Raw genomic sequence first — 9,416 nt, 5'->3', positions numbered from 1 at the left:
GGTTTTAAAGCATGTTTCTATCTTGTTATAAGCTCGTTTAATGTATGTTTACCTTAATTTAATGTCGCCTAGGATATTCTTGACTTGGAATCTCCCTAAATATTCAAATTTGATAATGTTCACATGCTAATAAGACGTTATGTAATGTGTGATGTTGTGACGGTGGTGTAGTGTCCTATTATTCAGGCCTAGCGACCGGGTCGAGTATAGGGTATTACACTTCGGCTCTCTATATATTATTGTGTGTGTGTGTATATATATACTATATCATACTCACAATATAAGTAAAAAAAATATTTTAATGAATCCTATGTGTTGGCCTGATGGTTAGAGTATTTATCACCCCAGATTTGGGTTGGGTTTGAATCACGTTAGTCGTACTGTTGTTAGGGCTTTGCCCTCCTCTTGTAGTATACGTAAAAAAATATTTTTATTTTAAAATTCTCAACAATAATCACAGGAGGATTGGTAAAGAATTTGCTTATGAATCTTGTTAAATATGTGTTAGATCCTTATATATACTATTTTTATTTTTTATTTATTTAAAATTATATAAAAGTATGAAAAGATAAAATAAGTTATCGCAATAACATTAGTTACCATTTAAAAGAAATAGTATATTAATTTTTTCTCAACTAAGTTGGGTACTTAGTTAATCCATAATACCAACTTAGTCAAGGATTTTATAATAAGTATAAACATGAATACTTGATTATGTAAAATTTTATATAAAAATATATTTATAAACGATTTGTTCTTTAATCAAAGCATAGGTAGAGTAATAAAGGGTTTATGTGATATCTTTTCATTAGTCTTTGGTTCACTCCTTGACATTTTATTTTAGAATTTTAAGAAAGATTTATATAAATATTATAATAATATTTATTACTTTTTAAAATATATTCTTAATTAATTTTTATCGAATTAATGTCAAATTATCTTATAAAACCAAAATCAATAAATAATTTTATTAAATCTTACGACTTCGAATAAATAAAAATTATATAAATATATAATATAAATAATAAAATTTGAACCCCACTCAATATTAAATCTCTCATCCATCCATTTTAAATTTCTTTTAACATGGTAATTTGAGCTATTAAATTTAAAAATATATAAAATAGTTGAGAAATATAAATACCTTATAATAAATTTGCTATCTTTAATTCTTTTGGTTTTTTAATCTTTTTCTAATTGGATTGAGATTCAATTAAGTTATGATATCAACAAAATCAAACATTTTATAATGGTAAATATACATTTAGGTTAGTATTTATTACACAGTAGATAGAAAATTATATTTACAATGTATTATCATTTAAAAGGGTAAGTATTGTCCTTTAAATTTTATTTGTGAAATTTAATAACTCTAAAAATGTATTTGGATGAGGTATTTTAAAAGATGAGTTTCACTACTTTTAAAATTCCAAAATTAAAATTTTAAAACAATTCTAAAATTTTAGGAGATATTTTAAGGGAATATTTGGCTCACTACAAAATAAATTGCAATTTGCTAACAGTCAGAAATTCATCGCTAAATACCAAAAATGGTCGGTGTAGCACTTTAAATCTTATACTGACGGAAAAAATGCTTCCTCGACGAAAATATAACCGTAAGGAAGTTTCATCTTATAAGGAAAACTCTTTTAGCTTTTGTCGAAGAAATAACGCGCCAATAAAAGTAGTATCATTAGATGCTTCTTAACTATATGTAAATATTTTTGGCGGCAATTTTAACCATCAATAAAAGTTAGCTTTAAATTTTAGAAATTATTTTAGACAATTTTCTATTTGAATTTTTATTGTTTTTAGAAATTATATTTTAAAATTGAAATATTAAAATACAATTCATAAAAGAAACTAATAAAAATACGAAGAAAATAAAGTAAGAAAGGAAATATTTTATATTAATAATGTATATTCATACATAATCATATATATATATATCAAATAATAAAAACATAACATCAAAAGATACAATATTGAAAAATAATAAAGTTAATGAAATATTAAAATTAGATACAATATTTCCGAACCACATAGTTGTAGTTGGTCTCTTAATTCATAGTTTGTAGCCTTGGTACAAGAGAAATGATCATATAAAACTATAATCCCCATCACTCTTATCCCTTTTTAATAACATAATGACAAATACAATCCTTTCTCCTGTATACAATGGAATCAAGCTAGTAAATTTACACTAAAATCAGATAAGTTGATAAAGATAATTAATTACCTCTTCTTCCCATGAACTGAAACAAGGAAAACAAACTTTTCATGGATAAAACCAAAAGGATATAGCAATCAACAGTCATTGAGTGCAAGATTATGAAGCCAAAAAAGAGAAATCATCACCTCTTTAATGCCATCTGCAAAGTTTTTGACAGTAGATATAGCAATTGTTGCAGCTTCATCAAAAGGATAGGTAAAGAAGACATTAAATACCAGCTGATCACATCACGTTAAGTGAACATAAATGACAACCAAATTAGCAGTTAAAATGTGAGAATCATCATGACCAAATAAAAAGACCAAAACAAAGGTAAAGAAGACATTAAATACCAGCTTTGCAATTGCCTAGTTAATTCCATGTTCGTAAAAGCTGGGGTCATACCTGCATTGTTGGAATTTATTCAATGCCGAAATTCAGATTTGATCCAATTTATGAATGCTGGGATACTGATCTTCAGCAAACAAGATGGTAATAGCTTCGCTGGGTACAAAACAAATCCTTGTAGAAGTCCTAAATCTGGTAAATGACGATCCAGACAAATCCTAATAGCTGGAACCTGGAGAACTAAGAATATAAAAATTAATCTCATTTTCTAAATATATATATATTATTACTTGATAGTACAAAGTTATTGCTGGAAAAATTGCATTTTATGGGAATTTTGAGCCTATATTCTCAATAGGTAAAAGTGGAGAGTTAAATCATAAAATTATGGTTTCATATTCTACTCCATGAGATCTTTACAATAGTATATCATATGCTCAAAATGGTTGAGTGATGAATGAGAAATTGATACTTAAAGTAAGGTATTTGGATATATTTGTTAATAAAAAGAAAAATTTAGATCCCACATTAGTTAAATTCCAAGTTTGAGATGTGTTTATATATAGGAACCTTCATCTCAAGAAAAGATAGAATGATTAAATTTAGGTGGAAGTCCAACTTCAATGTGGATGGGGTTCACCCAATTGATGTGGGGAACATGGAATATTTGGATTGCCTAGCACAAAATTATTTTTCCTCAACTAACATAATCTATATTTTTCCAAAACTCCACCATACTAAATGCTTATAAAAGGTTATGAATTTTGGAGAATTTTTCCACCCTCATACTCTCTCACACCGAATTTATTTTGTGTAGCACCCCAAACCTGGCCCAGACGTTATGGCTGGATCCGACATGCCACATCGAAGCATTAAAAACATTTTATATTCTTGATCCAGAAAAACCTACTTCGTGTTTTAAAATATAATTTCATTATAGGTTAAAGTGAATAGAAGCTGTGCACCAGGTAGGAAACCGGAAAAGAGGTGGTGAGTCCATCGGACTGCTTAAGTACCAAGCTCCCTTCGGATCCAATCCTAGACATGCATACCGCCATTGCCACACCTTAACATCATGGATATTTCTAGGAAACCGATTTGATTAAGTTATTTTTAGGAAAAGTGATTAATTTTGGAAAATACTTTCATTTCGGAAGCTTTGCTTGTTGTCGTGTTATTTTGAAATCAACTGTTGTTTTTGAAAACGTGCCCTAAAGCTATCCAATTTCAACAGTTAAAATAAGTAATACCTATCTTAGTAATACATATTAAAACCATTAAAAATAATTAAGCGGCCTTATTACATTTAAAAACCCAAAACTTCAAACGTAAATAAAAGGATGTCCAGTTCACAAGAAGAAAATCAAACTTTCAGAACGGGTGGCCACTCCGAATTCCCTCACAGCTCCAAGCCCACTATGGTTGGGGATTTCCTGCGTGGATGAAAATAAAATGGGTGAGTTTGGGGAAACTCAGTGTGTAAGGAAAACCCATTCAAAGCCCAAGTCAGCTCAAGCCTATTGGGCCTAAGCCCATTCAGGTAACAGTGGTCTTGGGCGAGCCCTTTTCAGATTACAATAAGCGGGCCTTAGCCCTTATTCAGATAACAATATGGCCCATAGGCCCATTTCAAAATACATGCAACATCAATAACATATGCAAGCCCATTTGGAGAGACTACTCAACCCACCAACCACTACACTCCACCCGTACCAGCCATACACTCCATGTGGGGAATAGCTCAACCCACCCACCCAACACTCCACGATTGCTTGACCTTATCGCTCGATTAACGATAAATTGAGGCAAAGCCTCCAAGACGTGGACAAGCCACTTTCAGTACTTCCTCCGTCAATATCCTAGTCCCATGCATCAGATAATAACAACATGGCATGCAGGAAATAACAACAGTCAAACATGCATTTAGGTCAATTTAACCCTAGGGGTATTTCGGTAATTTATCTCCTAAGGATAAAACAGTAAATTTTCCACTTTTAAAGATATTTCAGTAATTTATCTATTTTAGGGTTTTTCATGCATATTCCTACCTTTCACGTACTAACAGAATCACTACCGAGGGTTCTTACCGAATTGGGCCCGTTGGCCCATCATTCCAATTTTGGCCCATTAAGCCCAAAAATATCGAGGGCACAGAAATCATGCACTTTGCAATCCAAATTTTGCAGTTTACCAAAAACATTAATCGATTTACCTCACGAGCATTCGCACACTCGCAAATCTACAAAATACCGGTTTTCGGCATTTCGGCTTTTCGACTTTTGCCGATCCAGACTAAGAAAGAGGGTGTTAGTTACACACCTGTTTGCGACGATATGCTGACGAAATCCACACACGAACCGCCTACAATTGGATTACTAACACGTTAATCTAACTATTCAAATACAAACTACGTATTAACCCCTTACAATATTCGGCCAACCACACCTACAGATCATAGTAAGCTTATAAGAAAACAATAAGTAACTCATTAACAAATTTTTGTCAATGTTTACCACATAATCATAATTTCACTGCAAGCTGTCTTCCTGAGTAACAGTCACTAAATCATTTATAACTAGAGCTACGAAACTCCAAATCAAGTTCCGTTAATTTTCCTTGAAAATAGACTCATATATCTTCTATCCATAAAATTTTCAGAATTTTTGGTTTGGCAAATCAATACCAGATTTTTCTCAAAGTTTCGCATGTTTCACTGTTTGTCTAATCTGACCACTCTTCATTACGAATCAAATTTCTCATTTTACAGAATTCAAAATATGTTCTCGTTTATTTCATTTGAAACTAGACTCAACTAGCTTTAATTACATAATTCATTCAGCTTCTAATTCATCTCCCATAGTTTATGGTGATTTTCCAAAGTCACGTTACTGCTGCTGTCCCAAGCAGATTTATTACCAAATTCACTCTTTCACACATAACTTGCATGCATGTTATTTAAACATGTATATCACCAATCAATCATCACATATCTATGATTTTACTTAAGTATAATCTCCATTTCATCATTTTAAAGCACAACATGTTAGCCGATTTTTCCCTTTAGCATCTAAGGCACATGCATGTTCATTTGTTTGGCTCAACTTCACCTATCTTCCATTTTTTATCAAAAGAACATGAAACAATAACCATTTCCTTCATTTTAATTCATGACCAAATGCTCACAATACAACCAAAAACCAAAATATGCTTCAAGAGTTAAGGTAGAATCAAGAAGAACTCATGAACATCAAGATAGAAGCAAACTACCATGAAAAACTTTGTTCTTTTCACCCCTTTTTCTTTTAATAAAATTTCATATTTCATCCATTTAATTCTTTAATACAAAAGACATGAAATGCCCATCATGGAACATTTACCTAAACCTTTATCATGAAACATTTACCTAACCCATTATCATGGAATATTTACCTAATCCATTATCATGAAACATTTACCTAACCCATTATCAATTTGTACCATAAATTATGGATATCAAGTGCTCATATTGTCTACAACAACATGATGGCTGGCCACTTCATGTAAAATGGGAGGTTTGTCATGCAAATCCTCCTATTTTGCACTCCTATTTATTTGGCCACTTCAATTTAACCTATAGCATTTTCAAACATTTTCACATAGGTCCTATTTCATAATTTCACTCACAAATGACAAAATTAAAGCATGAAATTTTGCCAACATTCACAGAATTCCAGAAAATTGGGGCGTTACATTTTGTTATTAAAATTCTTTTTTTCTTCTATATATTTTCCAAAGTTCTAGTGATAGAAAAATGCAACGTTTGTTTGTTGGTTACTGCAAAGGTGCTACTACTTTGATCATTGTGTTGTTGTATCCTGGGAGATATTTGACCAACGTTTTTTGAAGTACCGTGGTAGCAGCTGAATCTGTCTTAAGGAAACTGTGTTTAACAGGCCTCAACGTTTAGTAAATCTCTATTCTTCCTTTCGATTTCAATTTTTTGTTATAGTTTATATTGGTTTAAGTATTTGAAAATTTAAATATAAATTATTCTATTTATATTTTATTCTATATATAAATATGTGTTTATTTATATTTAAATATTTTGTTCGCTAATGTGTTTTGTCTAACAATCTTAAGATAGATTTTATTATTTGCAATTCTCTAATCCGGGACGAACGAGACACCAAGGCGAAAGAAAAAAAATTGAAAACAATTTTTTTAAAATTAAATAAAATCTATTCAGGATTAATTCCCGCCGTTCAACATATTTTATTCTTTATTTTTTTATTTCCAAACGAATACTAAAATTAAAATAAAATATATTTCGGGATTTATTCTCATCGTTTAACAAATTTTATTCAATTTTGTTTCCAAATTTAAAGTGAATTAAATCTATTTCAGGATTTATTCTCAACGTTCAACGGATTTTATTCCAATTTTGATTTTATTTCCAAAGCGAGTTTTAAAATTAAAATAAAATTTATTTTGTGATTTGTTCCCGCCGTTCAACGGATTTTATTCCATTTTTTGTTTTATTTCTGAAACAAGTATTAAAACTAAAATAAAATCTACTTCGGGATTTATTCCCGCCGTTCAATGGATTTTGAATTTATTTCCAAAACTAGTATTAAAATTAAAATAAAATCTGTTTCGAGATTTATTCCCACCGTTTAACGAATTCTATTCAAATTCTGATTTTATTTCCAAATGAGAAATTAAAGTTAAATAAAATCTGTTTCGAGATTTATTCTCGCCATTCAATGAATTTATTACATTTTGATTTTGTTATCAAAACGAAAAATTAAAATTAAATAAAATATGTTTCAGGATTTATTCTCGCCCTTTAACAAGATTTTATTTAATTTTGTTTTGTTTCCAAATTAGAATTAAATGAAATAAAATATGTTTCGGGATTTATTCCCGCCGTTTAAGAAGATTTTATTTGATTTTATTTTGTTTCCAAATTAGAATTAAATTAAATAAAATCTATTTCGGGATTTGTTTCCACTGTTTAACAAGATTTTATTCGATATTGATTTGTTTCCAAACAAAAACTTAATCAAATAATTATGTTTCGGGAATTATTCTTGTTGTTTAGCAGATTTTATTTTGATGTAATTACAAAATTTTGTTTCGGGATTTAATCTTTTCATTTAACAAAATTGTTTTTGATTTTGTTTCAGAATTTTAATTCTGTCATTTAACATATTAAGGGGAAATTTTTCTATTTATGGTTGTCTTAATTGTGGCTTTAAATTGTGAATTAAAAAGAAATTTATCAACGATAAATTAAAAAGACAATATGATAATGCAAATTCTAAGATTGGTTCTTTGAAAGACTTGGTATTTAAGTGTGTTGAGTGCACCACCTCTCTTTTAGGGTTACCTTCCTGGTGCATTGTTTTATTATATTTTTAATTAGACCGTATAAACTTTTGTTTCGGATTTTATTAGATTCGTGTCGTCTAACAAAAATTGATAAATTTTCTAATTCTAATTTTGTTTCTTAATAGAAAAATAGAGACTCGCACCAATTCAATCAATTTGCAATCTGAAGCTTTGGTTCAAAAGCAATCCTCAATCCAAAACTCAGTGTTGCTGGTGGCAGCTACTGTAAGCCACAACGAGAAACCTGTAAAATTCTCGGGACAGAATTTCAAGACTTGGCAACAGAAAATGTTATTTTATTTGACCATGTTGAACTTGGCCAAATTTTTTAAAGATGACCCTCCTACTGTTAAAGAGGGCGAGGCAGATGAAGTTACCGCTTTCACTACTGTTGAAGCTTGGAAACATTTTGATTTCCAATGTCGAAACTCCATCTTGAATGGATTGTCAGGTGCATTGTACGGAGTGTATAGTGTTAAGAAAATAGCTAACGAATTATAGACATCATTGGACCATAAATACAAAGCCGAAGATGCTGGAACTAAAAAAATTTTAGTTGCTAAATTCTTGAATTTTGTAATGGTTGATTCTAAATTAATTGTGAATCAAGTGGAGGAACTTCAACTGACTATTCACGAAATTCTTGCTGAAGGGATGATGATAAGTGAATCCTTCCAAGTGGCAGCCATTATTGATAAGCTACCTCCTACTTAGAATGACTTCAAGAATTACCTAAAGCACAAAAGAAAGGAAATGTCAATGGAAGATTTAATTGTCAGACTTCAGATTGAATAAGACAATAGAGGTATCGAAAAAAGGTTTAACAAAGCAGCAAATGACAATGGTGCTAGGGAAAATGTCGTAAAAGTCAAGAAAGACTTCAATAAGGGAAACCAAAATCAGAATGGGTCTAAACTAGGGCCAATAGGTTGCGTTTCCAAAAAGCAAAAATTTCAAGGAAAATGCTTCAATTGCAACAAGATAGGGCACAAGTCATTCGATTGTAGGATCCCAAAGAAAGTTAAAGCTAACAAGGTCAATGTTGTGGAAGAAGTTTCCAAGGAAGTGACTGACATGGACTTATATGCCTAACATACGCAAGAACTATGAATAAGAATTTTCTTTCTAAAGGGGAATGTTTGTGGGAATGGGATATGCAATGCAATCTCTGTAAAAGCAAAACTATGAATAAGAATGTTGCTTCCTTTTTTGTTTATATGCTTAAGTCATTTAATTTATGACATAATAGGCTCGAACATTTTAATTATGATACTTTACGTACATTAATTAACTTAGAGCACATTCCTTCATTTCACAATAATCATAATTATAAATGTGAAACATGTGTTGAGGCAAAATTAATGTAACAGTCCAGTTTAGGCCCTAGTCGGAATAGTGGTTTCGGGACCACAAATCCGAATCAGAAAAATATTTTAATATTATTTTTTACATTTTAATATATGAATTGATATGTTTGAAAGTTTCG

General features: G+C 30.4%; 1 long non-coding RNA gene across 1 annotated transcript; it reads right to left on the bottom strand.

Moving 5' to 3' along the window:
- Nucleotides 1-3,800: 3,800 nt before the first annotated feature.
- On the bottom strand, nt 3,801-4,879 carry LOC128284118 (uncharacterized). Its single transcript, XR_008274435.1, has 2 exons — nt 4,773-4,879; nt 3,801-3,993 (listed from the first exon to the last, which is right to left on the bottom strand). It is a non-coding gene; the product is annotated as an uncharacterized LOC128284118 (long non-coding RNA).
- Between the last annotated feature and the right edge of the window lie 4,537 nt (nt 4,880-9,416).

The sequence above is a fragment of the Gossypium arboreum genome, chromosome 11 (genome assembly GCF_025698485.1).
Source record: "Gossypium arboreum isolate Shixiya-1 chromosome 11, ASM2569848v2, whole genome shotgun sequence".
In the NCBI taxonomy this organism is placed as follows: Eukaryota; Viridiplantae; Streptophyta; class Magnoliopsida; order Malvales; family Malvaceae; genus Gossypium; species Gossypium arboreum.
The sequence above is the reverse complement of the archived record's forward strand: the minus strand, read 5'-3'. Positions and strand labels throughout refer to the sequence as shown.